The 27,034-nt window shown below is 50.5% G+C and overlaps 1 long non-coding RNA gene across 30 annotated transcripts; it reads right to left on the bottom strand.

The window, feature by feature from the left end:
* Nucleotides 1–27,034, bottom strand: LOC129831657 (uncharacterized). 30 transcript variants are annotated; one of them, XR_008755773.1, is made up of 13 exons: nucleotides 21,765–27,034; nucleotides 20,152–21,122; nucleotides 14,629–19,782; nucleotides 13,349–13,898; nucleotides 12,150–12,821; nucleotides 10,404–11,498; nucleotides 9,269–10,138; nucleotides 8,051–8,980; nucleotides 7,177–7,518; nucleotides 6,580–6,648; nucleotides 6,097–6,456; nucleotides 1,185–5,831; nucleotides 1–1,011 (listed from the first exon to the last, which is right to left on the bottom strand). It is a non-coding gene; the product is annotated as an uncharacterized LOC129831657 (long non-coding RNA). The 30 variants fall into 30 exon arrangements; XR_008755765.1 differs by lacking the exon at nucleotides 7,177–7,518 and having other exon boundaries at nucleotides 6,580–7,038; nucleotides 8,634–8,980; XR_008755767.1 differs by lacking the exons at nucleotides 6,097–6,456; nucleotides 6,580–6,648; nucleotides 7,177–7,518 and adding an exon at nucleotides 6,649–7,038 and having other exon boundaries at nucleotides 1,185–2,555; nucleotides 2,604–6,069; nucleotides 8,634–8,980.

Here is a 27,034-nt window from a genome sequence, read left to right as displayed (position 1 = left end):
ACAACCTCACAGCATCACACACACCAACCTCACAGCATCACACACACACCAACCTCACATCATCACACACACACCAACCTCACAGCATCACACACAACAACCTCACAGCATCACACACAACAACCTCACAGCATCACACACATCAACCTCACAGCATCACACACACCAACCTCACAGCATCACACACACACCAACCTCACAGCATCACACACACACCAACCTCACAGCATCACACACACACCAACCTCACAGCATCGCACACTACAACCTCACAGCATCACACACAACAACCTCACAGCATCACACACATCAACCTCACAGCATCACACACACCAACCTCACAGCATCACACACACACCAACCTCACAGCATCACACACACACCAACCTCACAGCATCACACACACACACCAACCTCACAGCATCACACACACCAACCTCACAGCATCACACACACCAACCTCACAGCATCACACACACCAACCTCACAGCATCACACACACCAACCTCACAGCATCACACACTACAACCTCACAGCATCACACACACCAACCTCACAGCATCACACACACCAACCTCACAGCATCACACACACCAACCTCACAGCATCACACACTACAACCTCACAGCATCACACACACCAACCTCACAGCATCACACACACAACAACCTCACCGCATCACACACACCAACCTCACCGCATCACACACACACCAACCTCACCGCATCACACACACCAACCTCACAGCATCACACACACCAACCTCACAGCATCACACACACACCAACCTCACAGCATCACACACACACCAACCTCACAGCATCACACACACACCAACCTCACAGCATCACACACACACCAACCTCACAGCATCACACACACCAACCTCACAGCATCACACACACAACAACCTCACAGCATCACACACACAACAACCTCACAGCATCACACACACAACAACCTCACAGCATCACACACACTACAACCTCACAGCATCACACACACTACAACCTCACAGCATCACACATACAACAACCTCACAGCATCACACACACAACAACCTCACAGCATCACACACACAACAACCTCACAGCATCACACACACAACAACCTCACAGCATCACACACACTACAACCTCACAGCATCACACACACTACAACCTCACAGTATCACACACACCAACCTCACAGCATCACACATACCAACCTCACAGCATCAAACACACCAACCTCACAGCATCACACACACCAACCTCACAGCATCACACACACCAACCTCACAGCATCACACACACAACAACCTCACAGCATCACACACACAACCTCACAGCATCACACACACCACAACCTCACAGCATCACACACACCACAACCTCACAGCATCACACACACCAACCTCACAGCATCACACACACCAACCTCACAGCATCACACACAACAACCTCACAGCATCACACACACCAACCTCACAGCATCCCACACACAACAACCTCACAGCATCACACACACACCAACCTCACAGCATCACACACACCAACCTCACAGCATCACACACACCAACCTCACAGCATCACACACACCAACTTCACAGATTCACACACACCACAACCTCACAGCATCACACACACCACAACCTCACAGCATCACACACACCACAACCTCACAGCATCACACACACCACAACCTCACAGCATCACACACACACCAACCTCACAGCATCACACACACAACAACCTCACAGCATCACAGACACCAACCTCACAGCATCACAGACACCAACCTCACAGCATCACACACACAACAACCTCACAGCATCACACACACCACAACCTCACAGCATCACACACACCAACCTCACAGCATCACACACACCAACCTCACAGCATCACACACACCAACCTCACAGCATCACACACATCAACCTCACAGCATCACACACACCAACCTCACAGCATCACACACACCAACCTCACAGCATCACACACCAACCTCACAGCATCACACACACCAACCTCACAGCATCAGTCACACCAACCTCACAGCATCAAACACACACACCAACCTCACAGCATCGCACACACCAACCTCACAGCATCGCACACACCAACCTCACAGCATCGCACACACCAACCTCAGCGCATCACACACACCAACCTCACAGCATCACACACACCAACCTCACAGCATCACACACACACCAACCTCACAGCATCACACACACTAACCTCAAAGCATCACACACACACCAACCTCACAGCATCGCACACTACAACCTCACAGCATCGCACACAACAACCTCACGGCATCGCACACAACAACCTCACGGCATCACACGCACAACAACCTCACAGCATCACACACACACCAACCTCACAGCATCACACACACACACCAACCTCACAGCATCACACACACCAACCTCACAGCATCACACACACCAACCTCACAGCATCACACACACCAACCTCACAGCATCACACACACCAACCTCACAGCATCACACACACCAACCTCACAGCATCACACACACCAACCTCACAGCATCACACAACAACCTCACAGCATCACACACACCAACCTCACAGCATCACACACACACCAACCTCACAGCATCACACACTACAACCTCACAGCATCACACACTACAACCTCACAGCATCACACACTACAACCTCACAGCATCACACACACCAACCTCACAGCATCACACACACCAACCTCACAGCATCACACACACCAACCTCACAGCATCACACACACCAACCTCACAGCATCACACACACCAACCTCACAGCATCACACACACCAACCTCACAGCATCACACACACCAACCTCACAGCATCACACACAACAACCTCACAGCATCACACACAACAACCTCACAGCATCACACACAACAACCTCGCCGCATTACACACACACCAACCTCACCGCATCACACACACACCAACCTCACCGCATCACACACACACCAACCTCACAGCATCACACACAACAACCTCACAGCATCACACACAACAAGCTCACAGCATCACACACAACAACCTTACAGCATCACACACAACAACCTCACAGCATCACACACACTACAACCTCACAGCATCACACACAACAACCTTACAGCATCACACACAACAACCTCACAGCATCACACACACTACAACCTCACAGCATCACACACACCAACCTCACAGCATCACACACACACCAACCTCACATCATCACACACACACCAACCTCACAGCATCACACACAACAACCTCACAGCATCACACACAACAACCTCACAGCATCACACACATCAACCTCACAGCATCACACACACCAACCTCACAGCATCACACACACACCAACCTCACAGCATCACACACACACCAACCTCACAGCATCACACACACACACCAACCTCACAGCATCACACACACACACCAACCTCACAGCATCACACACAACCTCACAGCATCACACACCAACCTCACAGCATCACACACACCAACCTCACAGCATCACACACAACCTCACAGCATCACACAACAACCTCACAGCATCACACACACTACAACCTCACAGCATCACACACACTACAACCTCACAGCATCACACACACCAACCTCACAGCATCACACACAACAACCTCACAGCATCACACACACCAACCTCACCGCATCACACACACACCAACCTCACCGCATCACACACTACAACCTCACCGCATCACACACACCAACCTCACAGCATCACACACACACCAACCTCACAGCATCACACACACACCAACCTCACAGCATCACACACACCAACCTCACAGCATCACACACTACAACCTCACAGCATCACACACAACAACCTCACAGCATCACACACAACAACCTCACAGCATCACACACACAACAACCTCACAGCATCACACACACTACAACCTCACAGCATCACACACACTACAACCTCACAGCATCACACACACTACAACCTCACAGCATCACACACACTACAACCTCACAGCATCACACACACAACAACCTCACAGCATCACACACACAACAACCTCACAGCATCACACACACTACAACCTCACAGCATCACACACACTACAACCTCACAGCATCACACACACCAACCTCACAGCATCACACATACCAACCTCACAGCATCAAACACAACAACCTCACAGTATCACACACACCAACCTCACAGCATCACACACACAACCTCACAGCATCACACACACAACAACCTCACAGCATCACACACACAACAACCTCACAGCATCACACACACAACAACCTCACAGCATCACACACACCGCAACCTCACAGCATCACACACAACATCACACACCAACCTCACACACCAACCTCACAGCATCACACACACCAACCTCACAGCATCACACACACCAACCTCACAGCATCACACACAACAACCTCACAGCATCACACACCAACCTAACAGCATCACACACACCAACCTCACAGCATCACACACACCAACCTCACAGCATCACACAAAACAACCTCACAGCATCACACACACCAACCTCACAGCATCCCACACACAACAACCTCACAGCATCACACACACACCAACCTCACAGCATCACACACACCAACCTCACAGCATCACACACACCAACCTCACAGCATCACACACACCAACTTCACAGATTCACACACACCACAACCTCACAGCATCACACACACCACAACCTCACAGCATCACACACACCACAACCTCACAGCATCACACACACCACAACCTCACAGCATCACACACACACCAACCTCACAGCATCACACACACAACAACCTCACAGCATCACAGACACCAACCTCACAGCATCAGACACCAACCTCACAGCATCACACACACAACAACCTCACAGCATCACACACACCACAACCTCACAGCATCACACACACCAACCTCACAGCATCACACACACCAACCTCACAGCATCACACACACCAACCTCACAGCATCACACACACCAACCTCACAGCATCACACACACCAACCTCACAGCATCACACACACCAACCTCACAGCATCACACACACCAACCTCACAGCATCAGTCACACCAACCTCACAGCATCAGTCACACCAACCTCACAGCATCACACACACACCAACCTCACAGCATCGCACACAACAACCTCACAGCATCGCACACAACAACCTCACAGCATCGCACACACCAACCTCACAGCATCACACACACCAACCTCACCGCATCACACACACCAACCTCACCGCATCACACACACCAACCTCACAGCATCACACACACCAACCTCACAGCATCACACACACCAACCTCACAGCATCACACACACACCAACCTCACAGCATCACACACACTAACCTCACAGCATCACACACACACCAACCTCACAGCATCGCACACTACAACCTCACAGCATCGCACACAACAACCTCACAGCATCGCACACAACAACCTCACAGCATCACACGCACAACAACCTCACAGCATCACACACCAACCTCACAGCATCACACACACACACCAACCTCACAGCATCACACACAACAACCTCACAGCATCACACACACCAACCTCACAGCATCACACACACCAACCTCACAGCATCACACAACAACCTCACAGCATCACACACTACAACCTCACAGCATCACACACTACAACCTCACAGCATCACACACACCAACCTCACAGCATCACACACACCAACCTCACAGCATCACACACACCAACCTCACAGCATCACACACACCAACCTCACAGCATCACACACAACAACCTCACAGCATCACACACAACAACCTCACAGCATCACACACACACCAACCTCACAGCATCACACACAACAACCTCGCCGCATCACACACACACCAACCTCACCGCATCACACACACACCAACCTCACCGCATCACACACACACCAACCTCACAGCATCACACACAACAACCTCACAGCATCACACACACCAACCTCACAGCATCACACACAACAACCTTACAGCATCACACACAACAACCTCACAGCATCACACACACTACAACCTCACAGCATCACACACAACAACCTCACAGCATCACACACACACACCAACCTCACATCATCACACACACACCAACCTCACAGCATCACACACAACAACCTCACAGCATCACACACAACAACCTCACAGCATCACACACATCAACCTCACAGCATCACACACACCAACCTCACAGCATCACACACACACCAACCTCACAGCATCACACACACACCAACCTCACAGCATCACACACACACACCAACCTCACAGCATCACACACACACACCAACCTCACAGCATCACACACACACACCAACCTCACAGCATCACACACAACCTCACAGCATCACACAACAACCTCACAGCATCACACACAACAACCTCACAGCATCACACACAACAACCTCACAGCATCACACACACACCAACCTCACAGCATTACACACAACAACCTCGCCGCATTACACACACACCAACCTCACCGCATCACACACACACCAACCTCACCGCATCACACACACACCAACCTCACAGCATCACACACACACCAACCTCACAGCATCACACACAACAACCTCACAGCATCACACACAACAACCTCACAGCATCACACACAACAACCTTACAGCATCACACACAACAACCTCACAGCATCACACACACTACAACCTCACAGCATCACACACACCAACCTCACAGCATCACACACACACCAACCTCACATCATCACACACACACCAACCCCACAGCATCACACACAACAACCTCACAGCATCACACACAACAACCTCACAGCATCACACACATCAACCTCACAGCATCACACACACCAACCTCACAGCATCACACACACACCAACCTCACAGCATCACACACACACCAACCTCACAGCATCACACACACACACCAACCACACCAACCTCACAGCATCACACACACACACCAACCTCACAGCATCACACACAACCTCACAGCATCACACACCAACCTCACAGCATCACACACACCAACCTCACAGCATCACACACAACCTCACAGCATCACACACAACCTCACAGCATCACACACACTACAACCTCACAGCATCACACACACTACAACCTCACAGCATCACACACACTACAACCTCACAGCATCACACACAACAACCTCACAGCATCACACACACACCAACCTCACCGCATCACACACACACCAACCTCACCGCATAACACACTACAACCTCACCGCATCACACACACCAACCTCACAGCATCACACACACACCAACCTCACAGCATCACACACACACCAACCTCACAGCATCACACACACACCAACCTCACAGCATCACACACACAACAACCTCACAGCATCACACACACACCAACCTCACAGCATCACACACACACCAACCTCACAGCATCACACACTACAACCTCACAGCATCACACACAACAACCTCACAGCATCACACACACAACAACCTCACAGCATCACACACACAACAACCTCACAGCATCACACACACTACAACCTCACAGCATCACACACACTACAACCTCACAGCATCACACACACTACAACCTCACAGCATCACACACACTACAACCTCACAGCATCAAACACAACAACCTCACAGTATCACACACACCAACCTCACCGCATCACACACACACCAACCTCACCGCATCACACACACACCAACCTCACAGCATCACACACAACAACCTCACAGCATCACACACACACCAACCTCACAGCATCACACACACCAACCTCACAGCATCACACACACCAACCTCACAGCATCACACACACCAACTTCACAGATTCACACACACCACAACCTCGCAGCATCACACACACCACAACCTCACAGCATCACACACACCACAACCTCACAGCATCACACACACCACAACCTCACAGCATCACACACACACCAACCTCACAGCATCACACACACAACAACCTCACAGCATCACAGACACCAACCTCACAGCATCAGACACCAACCTCACAGCATCACACACACAACAACCTCACAGCATCACACACACCACAACCTCACAGCATCACACACACCAACCTCACAGCATCACACACACCAACCTCACAGCATCACACACACCAACCTCACAGCATCACACACACCAACCTCACAGCATCACACACACCAACCTCACAGCATCACACACACCAACCTCACAGCATCACACACACCAACCTCACAGCATCAGTCACACCAACCTCACAGCATCAGTCACACCAACCTCACAGCATCGCACACAACAACCTCACAGCATCGCACACAACAACCTCACAGCATCGCACACACCAACCTCACAGCATCACACACACCAACCTCACAGCATCACACACACCAACCTCACCGCATCACACACACCAACCTCACCGCATCACACACACCAACCTCACAGCATCACACACACCAACCTCACAGCATCACACACACCAACCTCACAGCATCACACACACACCAACCTCACAGCATCACACACACACCAACCTCACAGCATCGCACACTACAACCTCACAGCATCGCACACAACAACCTCACAGCATCGCACACAACAACCTCACAGCATCACACGCACAACAACCTCACAGCATCACACACCAACCTCACAGCATCACACACACACACCAACCTCACAGAATCACACACAACAACCTCACAGCATCACACACACCAACCTCACAGCATCACACACACCAACCTCACAGCATCACACAACAACCTCACAGCATCACACACTACAACCTCACAGCATCACACACTACAACCTCACAGCATCACACACACCAACCTCACAGCATCACACACACCAACCTCACAGCATCACACACACCAACCTCACAGCATCACACACAACAACCTCACAGCATCACACACAACAACCTCACAGCATCACACACAACAACCTCACAGCATCACACACACACCAACCTCACAGCATCACACACAACAACCTCGCCGCATCACACACACACCAACCTCACCGCATCACACACACACCAACCTCACCGCATCACACACACACCAACCTCACAGCATCACACACAACAACCTCACAGCATCACACACACCAACCTCACAGCATCACACACAACAACCTCACAGCATCACACACAACAACCTCACAGCATCACACACACTACAACCTCACAGCATCACACACAACAACCTCACAGCATCACACACAACAACCTCACAGCATCACACACACACACCAACCTCACATCATCACACACACACCAACCTCACAGCATCACACACAACAACCTCACAGCATCACACACAACAACCTCACAGCATCACACACATCAACCTCACAGCATCACACACACCAACCTCACAGCATCACACACACACCAACCTCACAGCATCACACACACACCAACCTCACAGCATCACACACACACACCAACCTCACAGCATCACACACACACACCAACCTCACAGCATCACACACACACACCAACCTCACAGCATCACACACAACCTCACAGCATCACACAACAACCTCACAGCATCACACACACCAACCTCACAGCATCACACACACCAACCTCACCGCATCACACACACCAACCTCACCGCATCACACACACCAACCTCACAGCATCACACACACCAACCTCACAGCATCACACACACCAACCTCACAGCATCACACACACTAACCTCACAGCATCACACACACACCAACCTCACAGCATCGCACACTACAACCTCACAGCATCGCACACAACAACCTCACAGCATCGCACACAACAACCTCACAGCATCACACGCACAACAACCTCACAGCATCACACACCAACCTCACAGCATCACACACACACACCAACCTCACAGCATCACACACAACAACCTCACAGCATCACACACACCAACCTCACAGCATCACACACACCAACCTCACAGCATCACACAACAACCTCACAGCATCACACACTACAACCTCACAGCATCACACACTACAACCTCACAGCATCACACACACCAACCTCACAGCATCACACACACCAACCTCACAGCATCACACACACCAACCTCACAGCATCACACACAACAACCTCACAGCATCACACACACACCAACCTCACAGCATCACACACAACAACCTCGCCGCATCACACACACACCAACCTCACCGCATCACACACACACCAACCTCACCGCATCACACACACACCAACCTCACAGCATCACACACAACAACCTCACAGCATCACACACACCAACCTCACAGCATCACACACAACAACCTTACAGCATCACACACAACAACCTCACAGCATCACACACACTACAACCTCACAGCATCACACACAACAACCTCACAGCATCACACACACACACCAACCTCACATCATCACACACACACCAACCTCACAGCATCACACACAACAACCTCACAGCATCACACACAACAACCTCACAGCATCACACACATCAACCTCACAGCATCACACACACCAACCTCACAGCATCACACACACACCAACCTCACAGCATCACACACACACCAACCTCACAGCATCACACACACACACCAACCTCACAGCATCACACACACACACCAACCTCACAGCATCACACACACACACCAACCTCACAGCATCACACACAACCTCACAGCATCACACAACAACCTCACAGCATCACACACAACAACCTCACAGCATCACACACAACAACCTCACAGCATCACACACACACCAACCTCACAGCATTACACACAACAACCTCGCCGCATTACACACACACCAACCTCACCGCATCACACACACACCAACCTCACCGCATCACACACACACCAACCTCACAGCATCACACACAACAACCTCACAGCATCACACACAACAACCTCACAGCATCACACACAACAACCTTACAGCATCACACACAACAACCTCACAGCATCACACACACTACAACCTCACAGCATCACACACACCAACCTCACAGCATCACACACACACCAACCTCACATCATCACACACACACCAACCCCACAGCATCACACACAACAACCTCACAGCATCACACACAACAACCTCACAGCATCACACACATCAACCTCACAGCATCACACACACCAACCTCACAGCATCACACACACACCAACCTCACAGCATCACACACACACCAACCTCACAGCATCACACACACACACCAACCACACCAACCTCACAGCATCACACACACACACCAACCTCACAGCATCACACACAACCTCACAGCATCACACACCAACCTCACAGCATCACACACACCAACCTCACAGCATCACACACAACCTCACAGCATCACACAACCTCACAGCATCACACAACAACCTCACAGCATCACACACACTACAACCTCACAGCATCACACACACTACAACCTCACAGCATCACACACACCAACCTCACAGCATCACACACAACAACCTCACAGCATCACACACACCAACCTCACCGCATCACACACACACCAACCTCACCGCATAACACACTACAACCTCACCGCATCACACACACCAACCTCACAGCATCACACACACACCAACCTCACAGCATCACACACACACCAACCTCACAGCATCACACACACACCAACCTCACAGCATCACACACACACCAACCTCACAGCATCACACACACACCAACCTCACAGCATCACACACACACCAACCTCACAGCATCACACACTACAACCTCACAGCATCACACACAACAACCTCACAGCATCACACACAACAACCTCACAGCATCACACACACAACAACCTCACAGCATCACACATACTACAACCTCACAGCATCACACACACTACAACCTCACAGCATCACACACACTACAACCTCACAGCATCACACACACTACAACCTCACAGCATCACACACACTACAACCTCACAGCATCACACACTACAACCTCACAGCATCACACACACCAACCTCACAGCATCACACATACCAACCTCACAGCATCAAACACAACAACCTCACAGTATCACACACACCAACCTCACCGCATCACACACACACCAACCTCACCGCATCACACACACACCAACCTCACAGCATCACACACAACAACCTCACAGCATCACACACAACAACCTCACAGCATCACACACAACAACCTTACAGCATCACACACAACAACCTCACAGCATCACACACACTACAACCTCACAGCATCACACACAACAACCTTACAGCATCACACACAACAACCTCACAGCATCACACACACTACAACCTCACAGCATCACACACACCAACCTCACAGCATCACACACACACCAACCTCACATCATCACACACACACCAACCTCACAGCATCACACACACCAACCTCACAGCATCACACACACACCAACCTCACATCATCACACACACAACAACCTCACAGCATCACACACAACAACCTCACAGCATCACACACATCAACCTCACAGCATCACACACACCAACCTCACAGCATCACACACACACCAACCTCACAGCATCACACACACACCAACCTCACAGCATCACACACACACACCAACCTCACAGCATCACACACAACAACCTCGCCGCATCACACACACACCAACCTCACCGCATCACACACACACCAACCTCACCGCATCACACACACACCAACCTCACAGCATCACACACAACAACCTCACAGCATCACACACACCAACCTCACAGCATCACACACAACAACCTTACAGCATCACACACAACAACCTCACAGCATCACACACACTACAACCTCACAGCATCACACACAACAACCTCACAGCATCACACACACACACCAACCTCACATCATCACACACACACCAACCTCACAGCATCACACACAACAACCTCACAGCATCACACACAACAACCTCACAGCATCACACACATCAACCTCACAGCATCACACACACCAACCTCACAGCATCACACACACACCAACCTCACAGCATCACACACACACCAACCTCACAGCATCACACACACACACCAACCTCACAGCATCACACACACACACCAACCTCACAGCATCACACACAACCTCACAGCATCACACAACAACCTCACAGCATCACACACAACAACCTCACAGCATCACACACAACAACCTCACAGCATCACACACACACCAACCTCACAGCATCACACACAACAACCTCGCCGCATTACACACACACCAACCTCACCGCATCACACACACACCAACCTCACCGCATCACACACACACCAACCTCACAGCATCACACACAACAACCTCACAGCATCACACACAACAACCTCACAGCATCACACACAACAACCTTACAGCATCACACACAACAACCTCACAGCATCACACACACTACAACCTCACAGCATCACACACACCAACCTCACAGCATCACACACACACCAACCTCACATCATCACACACACACCAACCCCACAGCATCACACACAACAACCTCACAGCATCACACACAACAACCTCACAGCATCACACACATCAACCTCACAGCATCACACACACCAACCTCACAGCATCACACACACACCAACCTCACAGCATTACACACACACCAAACTCACAGCATCACACACACACACCAACCACACCAACCTCACAGCATCACACACACACACCAACCTCACAGCATCACACACAACCTCACAGCATCACACACCAACCTCACAGCATCACACACACCAACCTCACAGCATCACACACAACCTCACAGCATCACACAACAACCTCACAGCATCACACACACTACAACCTCACAGCATCACACACACTACAACCTCACAGCATCACACACACCAACCTCACAGCATCACACACAACAACCTCACAGCATCACACACACCAACCTCACCGCATCACACACACACCAACCTCACCGCATCACACACACACCAACCTCACCGCATCACACACTACAACCTCACCGCATCACACACACCAACCTCACAGCATCACACACACACCAACCTCACAGCATCACACACACACCAACCTCACAGCATCACACACACACAACAACCTCACAGCATCACACACACAACAACCTCACAGCATCACACACACAACAACCTCACAGCATCACACACACACCAACCTCACAGTATCACACACACACCAACCTCACAGCATCACACACTACAACCTCACAGCATCACACACAACAACCTCACAGCATCACACACAACAACCTCACAGCATCACACACACAACAACCTCACAGCATCACACACACTACAACCTCACAGCATCACACACACTACAACCTCACAGCATCACACACACTACAACCTCACAGCATCACACACACTACAACCTCACAGCATCACACACACTACAACCTCACAGCATCACACACACTACAACCTCACAGCATCACACACACTACAACCTCACAGCATCACACACACCAACCTCACAGCATCACACATACCAACCTCACAGCATCAAACACAACAACCTCACAGTATCACACACACCAACCTCACCGCATCACACACACACCAACCTCACCGCATCACACACACACCAACCTCACAGCATCACACACAACAACCTCACAGCATCACACACAACAACCTCACAGCATCACACACAACAACCTTACAGCATCACACACAACAACCTCACAGCATCACACACACTACAACCTCACAGCATCACACACAACAACCTTACAGCATCACACACAACAACCTCACAGCATCACACACACTACAACCTCACAGCATCACACACACCAACCTCACAGCATCACACACACACCAACCTCACATCATCACACACACACCAACCTCACAGCATCACACACAACAACCTCACAGCATCACACACAACAACCTCACAGCATCACACACATCAACCTCACAGCATCACACACACCAACCTCACAGCATCACACACACACCAACCTCACAGCATCACACACACACCAACCTCACAGCATCACACACACACACCAACCTCACAGCATCACACACACACACCAACCTCACAGCATCACACACAACCTCACAGCATCACACACCAACCTCACAGCATCACACACACCAACCTCACAGCATCACACACAACCTCACAGCATCACACAACCTCACAGCATCACACACACTACAACCTCACAGCATCACACACACTACAACCTCACAGCATCACACACACCAACCTCACAGCATCACACACAACAACCTCACAGCATCACACACACCAACCTCACCGCATCACACACACACCAACCTCACCGCATCACACACTACAACCTCACCGCATCACACACACCAACCTCACAGCATCACACACACACCAACCTCACAGCATCACACACACACCAACCTCACAGCATCACACACACACCAACCTCACAGCATCACACACACACCAACCTCACAGCATCACACACTACAACCTCACAGCATCACACACAACAACCTCACAGCATCACACACAACAACCTCACAGCATCACACACACAACAACCTCACAGCATCACACACACTACAACCTCACAGCATCACACACACCAACCTCACAGCATCACACATACCAACCTCACAGCATCAAACACAACAACCTCACAGTATCACACACACCAACCTCACCGCATCACACACACACCAACCTCACCGCATCACACACACACCAACCTCACAGCATCACACACAACAACCTCACAGCATCACACACAACAACCTCACAGCATCACACACAACAACCTTACAGCATCACACACAACAACCTCACAGCATCACACACACTACAACCTCACAGCATCACACACAACAACCTTACAGCATCACACACAACAACCTCACAGCATCACACACACTACAACCTCACAGCATCACACACACCAACCTCACAGCATCACACACACACCAACCTCACATCATCACACACACACCAACCTCACAGCATCACACACAACAACCTCACAGCATCACACACAACAACCTCACAGCATCACACACATCAACCTCACAGCATCACACACACCAACCTCACAGCATCACACACACACCAACCTCACAGCATCACACACACACCAACCTCACAGCATCACACACACACACCAACCTCACAGCATCACACACACACACCAACCTCACAGCATCACACACAACCTCACAGCATCACACACCAACCTCACAGCATCACACACACCAACCTCACAGCATCACACACAACCTCACAGCATCACACAACCTCACAGCATCACACACACTACAACCTCACAGCATCACACACACTACAACCTCACAGCATCACACACACCAACCTCACAGCATCACACACAACAACCTCACAGCATCACACACACCAACCTCACCGCATCACACACACACCAACCTCACCGCATCACACACTACAACCTCACCGCATCACACACACCAACCTCACAGCATCACACACACACCAACCTCACAGCATCACACACACACCAACCTCACAGCATCACACACACACCAACCTCACAGCATCACACACACACCAACCTCACAGCATCACACACTACAACCTCACAGCATCACACACAACAACCTCACAGCATCACACACAACAACCTCACAGCATCACACACACAACAACCTCACAGCATCACACACACTACAACCTCACAGCATCACACACACTACAACCTCACAGCATCACACACACTACAACCTCACAGCATCACACACACTACAACCTCACAGCATCACACACACAACAACCTCACAGCATCACACACACAACAAGCTCACAGCATCACACACACTACAACCTCACAGCATCACACACACTACAACCTCACAGCATCACACACACCAACCTCACAGCATCACACATACCAACCTCACAGCATCAAACACAACAACCTCACAGTATCACACACACCAACCTCACAGCATCACACAAACAACCTCACAGCATCACACACACAACAACCTCACAGCATCACACACACAACAACCTCACAGCATCACACACACCGCAACCTCACAGCATCACACACAACATCACACACCAACCTCACACACCAACCTCACAGCATCACACACACCAACCTCACAGCATCACACACACCAACCTCACAGCATCACACACAACAACCTCACAGCATCACACACCAACCTAACAGCATCACACACACCAACCTCACAGCATCACACACACCAACCTCACAGCATCAAACAAAACAACCTCACAGCATCACACACACCAACCTCACAGCATCCCACACACAACAACCTCACAGCATCACACACACACCAACCTCACAGCATCACACACACCAACCTCACAGCATCACACACACCAACCTCACAGCATCACACACACCAACTTCACAGATTCACACACACCACAACCTCACAGCATCACACACACCACAACCTCACAGCATCACACACACCACAACCTCACAGCATCACACACACCACAACCTCACAGCATCACACACACACCAACCTCACAGCATCACACACACAACAACCTCACAGCATCACAGACACCAACCTCACAGCATCAGACACCAACCTCACAGCATCACACACACAACAACCTCACAGCATCACACACACCACAACCTCACAGCATCACACACACCACAACCTCACAGCATCACACACACCAACCTCACAGCATCACACACACCAACCTCACAGCATCACACACACCAACCTCACAGCATCACACACACCAACCTCACAGCATCACACACACCAACCTCACAGCATCACACACACCAACCTCACAGCATCAGTCACACCAACCTCACAGCATCAGTCACACCAACCTCACAGCATCACACACACACCAACCTCACAGCATCGCACACAACAACCTCACAGCATCGCACACAACAACCTCACAGCATCGCACACACCAACCTCACAGCATCACACACACCAACCTCACCGCATCACACACACCAACCTCACCGCATCACACACACCAACCTCACAGCATCACACACACCAACCTCACAGCATCACACACACCAACCTCACAGCATCACACACACACCAACCTCACAGCATCACACACACTAACCTCACAGCATCGCACACACCAACCTCACAGCATCGCACACTACAACCTCACAGCATCGCACACAACAACCTCACAGCATCGCACACAACAACCTCACAGCATCACACGCACAACAACCTCACAGCATCACACACCAACCTCACAGCATCACACACACACACCAACCTCACAGCATCACACACAACAACCTCACAGCATCACACACACCAACCTCACAGCATCACACACACCAACCTCACAGCATCACACAACAACCTCACAGCATCACACACTACAACCTCACAGCATCACACACTACAACCTCACAGCATCACACACACCAACCTCACAGCATCACACACACCAACCTCACAGCATCACACACACCAACCTCACAGCATCACACACAACAACCTCACAGCATCACACACAACAACCTCACAGCATCACACACAACAACCTCACAGCATCACACACACACCAACCTCACAGCATCACACACAACAACCTCGCCGCATCACACACACACCAACCTCACCGCATCACACACACACCAACCTCACCGCATCACACACACACCAACCTCACAGCATCACACACAACAACCTCACAGCATCACACACACCAACCTCACAGCATCACACACAACAACCTTACAGCATCACACACAACAACCTCACAGCATCACACACACTACAACCTCACAGCATCACACACAACAACCTCACAGCATCACACACACACCAACCTCACATCATCACACACACACCAACCTCACATCATCACACACACACCAACCTCACAGCATCACACACAACAACCTCACAGCATCACACACATCAACCTCACAGCATCACACACACCAACCTCACAGCATCACACACACCAACCTCACAGCATCACACACACACCAACCTCACAGCATCACACACACACCAACCTCACAGCATCACACACACACACCAACCTCACAGCATCACACACACACCAACCTCACAGCATCACACACAACCTCACAGCATCACACAACAACCTCACAGCATCACACACAACAACCTCACAGCATCACACACAACAACCTCACAGCATCACACACACACCAACCTCACAGCATCACACACAACAACCTCGCCGCATTACACACACACCAACCTCACCGCATCACACACACACCAACCTCACCGCATCACACACACACCAACCTCACAGCATCACACACAACAACCTCACAGCATCACACACAACAACCTCACAGCATCACACACAACAACCTTACAGCATCACACACAACAACCTCACAGCATCACACACACTACAACCTCACAGCATCACACACACCAACCTCACATCATCACACACACACCAACCCCACAGCATCACACACAACAACCTCACAGCATCACACACAACAACCTCACAGCATCACACACATTAACCTCACAGCATCACACACACACCAACCTCACAGCATCACACACACACACCAACCACACCAACCTCACAGCATCACACACACACACCAACCTCACAGCATCACACACAACCTCACAGCATCACACACCAACCTCACAGCATCACACACACCAACCTCACAGCATCACACACAGCCTCACAGCATCACACACAACCTCACAGCATCACACAACAACCTCACAGCATCACACACACTAAAACCTCACAGCATCACACACACTACAACCTCACAGCATCACACACACCAACCTCACAGCATCACACACACACCAACCTCACAGCATCACACACACACCAACCTCACAGCATCACACACACACCAACCTCACAGCATCACACACACACCAACCTCACAGCATCACACACACACCAACCTCACAGCATCACACACACACCAACCTCACAGCATCACACACTACAACCTCACAGCATCACACACAACAACCTCACAGCATCACACACAACAACCTCACAGCATCACACACACAACAACCTCACAGCATCACACACACTACAACCTCACAGCATCACACACACTACAACCTCACAGCATCACACACACTACAACCTCACAGCATCACACACACTACAACCTCACAGCATCACACACACTACAACCTCACAGCATCACACACACCAACCTCACAGCATCACACATACCAACCTCACAGCATCAAACACAACAACCTCACAGTATCACACACACCAACCTCACAGCATCACACACACAACCTCACAGCATCACACACACACACAACCTCACAGCATCACACACACAACAACCTCACAGCATCACACACACCACAACCTCACAGCATCACACACAACATCACACACCAACCTCACACACCAACCTCACAGCATCACACACACCAACCTCACAGCATCACACACACCAACCTCACAGCATCACACACACCAACCTCACAGCATCACACACACCAACCTCACAGCATCACACACACCAACCTCACAGCATCACACAAAACAACCTCACAGCATCACACACACCAACCTCACAGCATCCCACACACAACAACCTCACAGCATCACACACACACCAACCTCACAGCATCACACACACCAACCTCACAGCATCACACACACCAACCTCACAGCATCACACACACCAACTTCACAGATTCACACACACCACAACCTCACAGCATCACACACACCACAACCTCACAGCATCACACACACCACAACCTCACAGCATCACACACACCACAACCTCACAGCATCACACACACCACAACCTCACAGCATCACACACACACCAACCTCACAGCATCACACACACAACAACCTCACAGCATCACAGACACCAACCTCACAGCATCAGACACCAACCTCACAGCATCACACACACAACAACCTCACAGCATCACACACACACCACAACCTCACAGCATCACACACACCAACCTCACAGCATCACACACACCAACCTCACAGCATCACACACACCAACCTCACAGCATCACACACACCAACCTCACAGCATCACACACACCAACCTCACAGCATCACACACACCAACCTCACAGCATCACACACACCAACCTCACAGCATCACACACAACAACCTCACAGCATCACACACAACAACCTCACAGCATCACACACAACAACCTCACAGCATCACACACAACAACCTCACAGCATCACACACACACCAACCTCACAGCATCACACACAACAACCTCGCCGCATCACACACACACCAACCTCACCGCATCACACACACACCAACCTCACCGCATCACACACACACCAACCTCACAGCATCACACACAACAACCTCACAGCATCACACACACCAACCTCACAGCATCACACACAACAACCTTACAGCATCACACACAACAACCTCACAGCATCACACACACTACAACCTCACAGCATCACACACAACAACCTCACAGCATCACACATACACCAACCTCACATCATCACACACACACCAACCTCACAGCATCACACACAACAACCTCACAGCATCACACACAACAACCTCACAGCATCACACACAACAACCTCACAGCATCACACACATCAACCTCACAGCATCACACACACCAACCTCACAGCATCACACACACACCAACCTCACAGCATCACACACACACCAACCTCACAGCATCACACACACACACCAACCTCACAGCATCACACACACACACCAACCTCACAGCATCACACACAACCTCACAGCATCACACAACAACCTCACAGCATCACACACACCAACCTCACAGCATCACACACACCAACCTCACAGCATCAAACACAACAACCTCACAGCATCACACACACCAACCTCACAGCATCACACACACAACAACCTCACAGCATCACACACACAACAACCTCACAGCATCACACACACAACAACCTCACAGCATCACACACACCACAACCTCACAGCATCACACACACCACAACCTCACAGCATCACACACCAACCTCACAGCATCACACACACCAACCTCACAGCATCACACACACCAACCTCACAGCATCACACACAACAACCTCACAGCATCACACACACCAACCTCACAGCATCACACACACCAACCTCACAGCATCACACACACCAACTTCACAGATTCACACACAGCACAACCTCACAGCATCACACACACCACAACCTCACAGCATCACACACACCACAACCTCACAGCATCACACACACCACAACCTCACAGCATCACACACACACCAACCTCACAGCATCACACACACACCAACCTCACAGCATCACACACACAACAACCTCAAAGCATCACAGACACCAACCTCACAGCATCACAGACACCAAACTCACAGCATCACACACACAACAACCTCACAGCATCACACACACCACAACCTCACAGCATCACACACACCAACCTCACAGCATCACACACAACAACCTCACAGCATCACACACACCAACCTCACAGCATCACACACACCAACCTCACAGCATCACACACACCAACCTCACAGCATCACACACACCAACCTCACAGCATCACACACACCAACCTCACAGCATCATACACACCAACCTCACAGCATCACACACACCAACCTCACAGCATCAGTCACACCAACCTCACAGCATCACACACACACCAACCTCACAGCATCGCACACAACAACCTCACAGCATCACACACACCAACCTCACCGCATCACACACACCAACCTCACCGCATCACACACACCAACCTCACAGCATCACACACACCAACCTCACAGCATCACACACACCAACCTCACAGCATCACACACAACAACCTCACAGCATCACACACAACAACCTCACAGCATCACACACATCAACCTCACAGCATCACACACACCAACCTCACAGCATCACACACACACCAACCTCACAGCATCACACACACACCAACCTCACAGCATCACACACACACACCAACCTCACAGCATCACACACACACACCAACCTCACAGCATCACACACAACCTCACAGCATCACACAACAACCTCACAGCATCACACACACCAACCTCACAGCATCACACACACCAACCTCACAGCATCAAACACAACAACCTCACAGCATCACACACACCAACCTCACAGCATCACACACACAACAACCTCACAGCATCACACACACAACAACCTCACAGCATCACACACACAACAACCTCACAGCATCACACACACCACAACCTCACAGCATCACACACACCACAACCTCACAGCATCACACACCAACCTCACACACCAACCTCACAGCATCACACACACCAACCTCACAGCATCACACACACCAACCTCACAGCATCACACACAACAACCTCACAGCATCACACACACCAACCTCACAGCATCACACACACCAACCTCACAGCATCACACAAAATAACCTCACAGCATCACACAAAATAACCTCACAGCATCACACACACCAACCTCACAGCATCCCACACACAACAACCTCACAGCATCACACACACAACAACCTCACAGCATCACACACACACACCTCACAGCATCACACACACCAACCTCACAGCATCACACACACCAACCTCACAGCATCACACACACCAACTTCACAGATTCACACACAGCACAACCTCACAGCATCACACACACCACAACCTCACAGCATCACACACACCACAACCTCACAGCATCACACACACCACAACCTCACAGCATCACACACACACCAACCTCACAGCATCACACACACACCAACCTCACAGCATCACACACACAACAACCTCAAAGCATCACAGACACCAACCTCACAGCATCACAGACACCAACCTCACAGCATCACACACACAACAACCTCACAGCATCACACACACCACAACCTCACAGCATCACACACACCAACCTCACAGCATCACACACAACAACCTCACAGCATCACACACACCAACCTCACAGCATCACACACACCAACCTCACAGCATCACACACACCAACCTCACAGCATCACACACACCAACCTCACAGCATCACACACACCAACCTCACAGCATCACACACACCAACCTCACAGCATCACACACACCAACCTCACAGCATCAGTCACACCAACCTCACAGCATCACACACACACCAACCTCACAGCATCGCACACAACAACCTCACAGCATCGCACACACCAACCTCACAGCATCACACACACCAACCTCACCGCATCACACACACCAACCTCACCGCATCACACACACCAACCTCACAGCATCACACACACCAACCTCACAGCATCACACACACCAACCTCACAGCATCACACACACACCAACCTCACAGCATCACACACACTAACCTCACAGACTCACACACACACCAACCTCACAGCATCACACACAACAACCTCACAGCATCACACACACCAACCTCACAGCATCACACACACCAACCTCACAGCATCACACACAACAACCTCACAGCATCACACACACCAACCTCACAGCATCACACACACCAACCTCACAGCATCACACAAAATAACCTCACAGCATCACACAAAATAACCTCACAGCATCACACACACCAACCTCACAGCATCCCACACACAACAACCTCACAGCATCACACACACAACAACCTCACAGCATCACACACACACACCTCACAGCATCACACACACCAACCTCACAGCATCACACACACCAACCTCACAGCATCACACACACCAACTTCACAGATTCACACACAGCACAACCTCACAGCATCACACACACCACAACCTCACAGCATCACACACACCACAACCTCACAGCATCACACACACCACAACCTCACAGCATCACACACACACCAACCTCACAGCATCACACACACACCAACCTCACAGCATCACACACACAACAACCTCAAAGCATCACAGACACCAACCTCACAGCATCACAGACACCAACCTCACAGCATCACACACACAACAACCTCACAGCATCACACACACCACAACCTCACAGCATCACACACACCAACCTCACAGCATCACACACAACAACCTCACAGCATCACACACACCAACCTCACAGCATCACACACACCAACCTCACAGCATCACACACACCAACCTCACAGCATCACACACACCAACCTCACAGCATCACACACACCAACCTCACAGCATCACACACACCAACCTCACAGCATCACACACACCAACCTCACAGCATCAGTCACACCAACCTCAAAGCATCACACACACACCAACCTCACAGCATCGCACACAACAACCTCACAGCATCGCACACACCAACCTCACAGCATCACACACACCAACCTCACCGCATCACACACACCAACCTCACCGCATCACACACACCAACCTCACAGCATCACACACACCAACCTCACAGCATCACACACACCAACCTCACAGCATCACACACACACCAACCTCACAGCATCACACACACTAACCTCACAGACTCACACACACACCAACCTCACAGCATCACACACAACAACCTCACAGCATCACACACACCAACCTCACAGCATCACACACAACAACCTTACAGCATCACACACAACAACCTTACAGCATCACACACAACAACCTCACAGCATCACACACACTACAACCTCACAGCATCACACACAACAACCTCACAGCATCACACACACACCAACCTCACATCATCACACACACACCAACCTCACAGCATCACACACAACAACCTCACAGCATCACACACAACAACCTCACAGCATCACACACATCAACCTCACAGCATCACACACACCAACCTCACAGCATCACACACACACCAACCTCACAGCATCACACACACACCATCCTCACAGCATCACACACACACCAACCTCACAGCATCACACACACACACCAACCTCACAGCATCACACACACACACCAACCTCACAGCATCACACACACACACCAACCTCACAGCATCACACACAACCTCACAGCATCACACAACAACCTCACAGCATCACACAACAACCTCACAGCATCACACAACAACCTCACAGCATCACACACACCAACCTCACAGCATCACACACACCAACCTCACAGCATCACACACACCAACCTCACAGCATCACACACACCAACCTCACAGCATCACACACACCAACCTCACAGCATCACACACACCAACCTCACAGCATCACACACACACCAACCTCACAGCATCACACACAACAACCTCACAGCATCACACACAACAACCTCACAGCATCACACACACAAACCTCACAGCATCACACACACCAACCTCACAGCATCACACACACCAACCTCACAGCATCACACACACCAACCTCACAGCATCACACACACCAACCTCACAGCATCACACACACCAACCTCACAGCATCACACACACACCAACCTCACAGCATCACACACAACAACCTCACTGCATCACACACACACCAACCTCACAGCATCACACACACACCAACCTCACAGCATCACACACACACCAACCTCACAGCATCACACACAACAACCTCACAGCATCACACACACCAACCTCACAGCATCACACACAACAACCTCACAGCATCACACACAACAACCTCACAGCATCACACACAAAAACCTCACAGCATCACACACAACAACCTCACAGCATCACACACACACCAACCTCACAGCATCACACACACACCAACCTCACAGCATCACACACAACAACCTCACCGCATCACACACACACCAACCTCACAGCATCACACACACACCAACCTCACAGCATCACACACACCAACCTCACAGCATCACACAACAACCTCACAGCATCACACACCACAACCGCACAGCATCACACACACAACAACCTCACAGCATCACACACACCACAACCGCACAGCATCACACACACAACAAACCTCACAGCATCACACACACAACAACCTCACAGCATCACACACACCACAACCGCACAGCATCACACACACAACAACCTCACAACATTACAAAAGCACATTACAACAGAGTAATACACTGATTAAGGATCT

The sequence above is a fragment of the Salvelinus fontinalis genome, chromosome 33 (assembly GCF_029448725.1).
Source record: "Salvelinus fontinalis isolate EN_2023a chromosome 33, ASM2944872v1, whole genome shotgun sequence".
Lineage (NCBI taxonomy): Eukaryota > Metazoa > Chordata > Actinopteri > Salmoniformes > Salmonidae > Salvelinus > Salvelinus fontinalis.
Note: the sequence above shows the minus strand (reverse complement) of the source record. Positions and strands in the feature narration are given on the sequence as shown.